Source organism: Lutjanus erythropterus, chromosome 19 (assembly GCF_056507025.1).
Source record: "Lutjanus erythropterus isolate fLutEry1 chromosome 19, fLutEry1.hap2, whole genome shotgun sequence".
Classification (NCBI taxonomy): Eukaryota; Metazoa; Chordata; class Actinopteri; order Lutjaniformes; family Lutjanidae; genus Lutjanus; species Lutjanus erythropterus.
This window is the reverse complement of record NC_139335.1, coordinates 25,349,557-25,354,756: the sequence shown is the minus strand read 5'-3', so window position 1 is coordinate 25,354,756 and position 5,200 is coordinate 25,349,557.

Here is a 5,200-nt window from a genome sequence, read left to right as displayed (position 1 = left end):
TGTGTGTGTGTGTGTGTGTGTGTGTGTGTGTGTGTGTGTGTGTGTGTGTGTGTGTGTGTGCATAAGATAGATCTTTATGTACGTTTGTGTGCACTCAAGTGTGTGTATATGTGTGAGACTGTGCATGAGGAGCTTTGGCACGTAGCGGCGCGGTGCAGTGGCTGAGGAGTGCATTGTGCACTCTCCTGTCTGACCTCATAAGCGTGACACACGTGAAGAGAAGCACATTTTCCCGTCCTGGGAGTCTCGTGGACAAACCACGCCCCTTGTCCCACTGTACTACACCGGGCCGGCAATCTCGTCTCCTGGGCAGCAGCTCTGACAGCATCGCCTCCCCCTCAGCGTGGCAAAGAGGAGCTTTTCTTACTGAGGAGATATAAATCCTCTGGGGATTTGATGTTGAAAAATCTAATCTTTGCATAGCTTATGTAAAAAAAAAAACAACTCGAACAATACCAGATCCAAACAGTGAGTTTAACCCTCCTTTCTCCTTTTTGTGTGCGTGAAAACTTCCTCCAGCTGATGATGCATGAAGCGCTGGTGGAATTTACACCTCCACCACTGGCCGATCCATTTCCTGTCCTGTCTGCTCTCTGCAACCATCATCAAACTGTAGGAACCGCCTCCACTCACACATAAACACACACACTCTCACTTTCTCCTACCCATCCCCCCTCCTCCTATGCACATACACTCATACACACACATTCCCTCGCATCTCTGCAGCACTTAGCGAGGGGGAGGGGCACGGTCTGCTACTGTGCATATGATCCCCTCTCCTCTTGCCATCTTAAGATTGTACTCTTCCTCCCTCCTTTGGTTAATGAGCCATCAGCACCTAATGTGTCCTTAATATTGAGCTTTACATCTGCAGAAGCGTGCAAAACAGAGTGGGAGAAGATTTCTTTTTAATCATAACGAAAGCTTTTAAGTGAGCTCTGGCGCTTAACACTTCTCAGACTGGTTGCAGCTCCGCTAAAGTGCAGGAGAGCAGGGTTTCACACCGGATCAGTCAGTGCTGCATATTGAGAGGCGTGCGATCAATGTGAGCTGCAGGGAGTCAAGTGCTCTGCTCCACTGTGTGGCCTTTTTTTTTTTTTTTGCTGGTTTGCTGGTGCTGTGGTGATGAGCATTAGTGCACCGGAGCAGAGGAGAGTGCAAATGTTAGCATTATCATCAGTGCCCCCGTCCACTCTCTCTCTCTTTTTCACACACACACACACACACACACTCACACACTAGTTTATTTCAGGTCACGATGGCCGCACCAGAACTGTTACACCCACAGGTATGCAGCAGCTGAATATCATCACTTAAAGACATTCAGCTGACTTTCCTGAACTTAAAAACAGATCATGTTCTTCGAGTATAAAACAAAAAACAGAATGTCAACAGGGTAATAGAGATCATACTGTATGAATGCTGACGCATTTGCTAAAAACAAAATCACCTCTTATGCTGAAAGTCAAAACCAGAATGTTGACGGGCTAATGGGGTTCAAAGAAATGCTGATTATAAGTGTTTCAGTGTTTTGATGAATACATCACTGTCATGCTGACTACAGTACAGTCGATGCAATGAGCTCATAGCGCACATTATTTTCCTGCTGCTTTTTGTGGAGCTTGTGAAAGAGGAAAAGTTTTTCTGGCTTCCACTGAAGGGAGCGTAAATATTAAAATACCTTCATATAATGAAAAGAGAAGGAAGGTCTCCTTTGGGACTGTGCGAAAATTATTAGTGTGTGGAGGGGGGCTGAGTCTTATGTGTCTTCTAGGCTTTGCCTAGAATTATTAATATTTGGATGCACCTTTTTACTAAAGCCGGGTACACACTGAGATCCTAAGATGACTAAACGTGGTGATATCTTTGGTCCTTGCTACAAAACGGCAGTCCTGCGTTGCACTGTAAGAGAGGTTCAAAGACATCACGGTCTTGTGACCAAAGATAACCTGGGATAAAAGTGTGACAGAGTCAGAAATTTAGGAAAACCATCATACAATGTGACTGCTGCTGTAACCTATGGCTACTGACCAACCTATAGAAAAGCAGCATGACAGGACACAATAATCAACGCAACACTGGCGAGAGAAAAAGTCGTTGCTTGCGCTAAAAACAAACTCCAGACACATAAATGCAACTTGATTACTGCTGAGCGTCATTTTGTTGTATCTCTACCAGCAGCATAGATTGATAACACGCTGATGTGATGTGATTCTATTGACTTGTGTTGTAGACTGCGATTCAGTAGGTGTTATCATCATACGGTGTCCATACCTCAAACTTGATGACCCAAGTTTATTAGATCCATGTCATACAGTGTGGCTTGCAATGAACTTAAAAGTTTGCTAAAGTCTGTATTGCTGGTTTTGTTAGGCCATGACTGATCTGGGAACAAATTCACGTAAATGGGAGAGCTGTGCTCTATAACATGTATTTCTCAAGCGATCTCAGTGACTGGTGTTATATTTAAGGGTTTATGATCGACGTTGTGTAAGTTAGACAATAAACAAACCTTTTTTTTTAGGTCATAAACCACTGCACATAACAACACTCACTGAGATCAGTCGAGACATAAATGTTACAGCACTTTTTAGCCAGGAAAGATGCAGCTCCTCCCCATGAATTTATTCATTGTTCAGTCTTGACCTTACAAAAATGGCGGCAATGTTGACATACAATCCAAAGGCCAATCTAGTGTCTATGGTTCGCCTGTCACATGTAGCACCTTGGGATATGATAGACTGTTTATGGATGTATTTGTTCGTATGTGCTTTTATGATGGTTTGCATTTAATGCATTCAAGTGAAACTATCGAACATTTTATCAAACCACTTACGTATTGCTATTGATAACATGTCTTTTATCATCGTCCAGACCTACTGTTATGCACGTTCAAAAAATACAGATTATCCCAAACAGCCATGGACCATCAGTACCAGATGCTACAGCTAAGCAGAGAGCCTTACTTCATGCACATAACAAAAACCTGTTAAAACCCAATGAATCTGAGGGAGGGAACTGCGATTTCCATATTAGCACAACCACAGATTTTTTTGTAAATTTATTGCTATAATTATTATTCCTATGATAAACCTCACAACAGATGAATGGTGTAACATATAAACCAAGAATAAGAATTTACATGTACTTTTTTAGCTCAAAAGAAAAATGTCACAACCCTCTCGTTTTCTGACCCCCCCTCCAATGATTTTTGTACAGTCCCTTAATATATTGTAATGTACTTGAAGTTGACCTCTTCCATCTTCCATCTTCACTGCAGTGCCGATTTTTTGCCTCTAACTTGATTTTACATATTTCCACATTTACATTAACAGTATGACAGTCGTAGCCAGAACTCGTGTCCAACATACTGTATCCTCTACGATAACTGTATCCTCAGTGAAGCTACCCGGGTGCTTTGAATGCATTATCATGTTCTGCAGGCTGCACTCCTGAAACCGCAGCTGCCCACTACATGCACTGTTCATTACTAAATGTATAAAGTACATCTCATAAGCGTAGGGATAAGCTATGCAAATGCCTTGTCATGGCTGCAGATATCTGGAGTGAGGGGTCCCCCTGCTGGACCCTCTCATATACTGTACTGGTCATTGACTGACATGGAGGGAACATTTTATCCTGAAATATATAGTTACATCATACAAGCCCCGATTCCAATAAAGCTGGGATGCTTTATAAAACATAATAAACACAATTTAATGAGCTTGTATCCAATTGAATACAATACACAGACAAGATATTTAATGCTCACATTGATTAATCTGTTTTTTGTAAATATGCACTCATTCTGAAATCGATGCCTGCAACATGTTCCAAAAAAGATGAGACAGGGGCGTGTTTACCACTGTGTTACATCATCTTTTCTTTTAGCAACACTCGTTTGGGATCTGAGGAGAATAGTTTAAAATTTTGAAAGTAAACTTTCTTCCCTTTCTTGCTTGATATGGATGTATGTGCTTTGCATTGTAAAGTCTTCACTTGCATTTGTAGAAGTAGTGTGTTTTACAAAGTGTCCCTGACCCCATGCAGTAATAACCTTTATACGATCATGACCGTTTAATGCTGTGCCGCCTGAGAGGTCAAAGGTCACAGGCATCTAGTATTGGATCTCAGCCTTGCCCCTTACATGCAGAGATTTCTCTGGATTCTCTGAATATTTTAATGATATTTTAATGACTATAGTTGGCAAAATCGCTAAATTCATTGTAATTTCGTGCTGAGAAAAGTTGTAAAAGTTGCCGATGTAGAAGTTGCCTTTCAGTGATGTCCCTTTCATACTCAGTAACGATACTGTCACCTTTTATCAGTTAACCTGTTTACCTGTGGAAAGTTCCAAACATGTTGCAGGCATCAAATTCAGAATAAGTGCGTCTTTACAGAAAACAACAAAGTTCATCAGTCTGAATATTAAACATCTTGCTTTTGCACCGTGTTCAACTGAATACAAGTTGAAAATGATTTGCAGATCATTCACTGGATTCTGTTTTTATTTACGTTTTACACAGCATCCCAGTTTTTTTTTATGAAAATGGGGTTTGTGCAATGCAATCTCCTCTGACTGCTGCCTCTTTCCTGCTTCTCATATCTACAGTCATGTATGGATTAGTCTTAAAAAAAACATTACGCTCAGCTGCAGGGGACTTTGCATTCTTCATACAAATCTTCATCAACTGAAGCCAACATCCAGCTTATTGTAATTTATCTAAAGAGAAATGTACTTGATACTTGCATAGAAACACAGCTGCAAATAATAATCAATGTCAACATCTTGGTGTAGGGTGTTGTTACACTACTGTTAACTTATGGTACTATACTGTTAAATTGTTTATTCCACTGGCTGCTTTAATGTAACAGCAGCTTTTAAAAAAAAAAAAAAACACGCAAATGTTAGTATTTGTCTTTGTAGTATGAAGTGAAATGAGACAATGATTCTTATTGGTCTGGGTAGCCCAATAATGTTTTTATGAAGGAGGACTTTGCGTCTTGCTGTCGTATTCACACTTATCAGAAGCTGAAACAATGGCATGATTTACAGATGGGTGATGAATGTTTTATTCATTGTTTTGTTGTTTAATGTGCTGGCTTTTAGTGCAGTAGATCAGATGATCCACGTGGTATGGTTGAATGTTTTAATGTTAGGCAGAAAAAAAAAATGATATAACCGTTTTGTATATTGTGT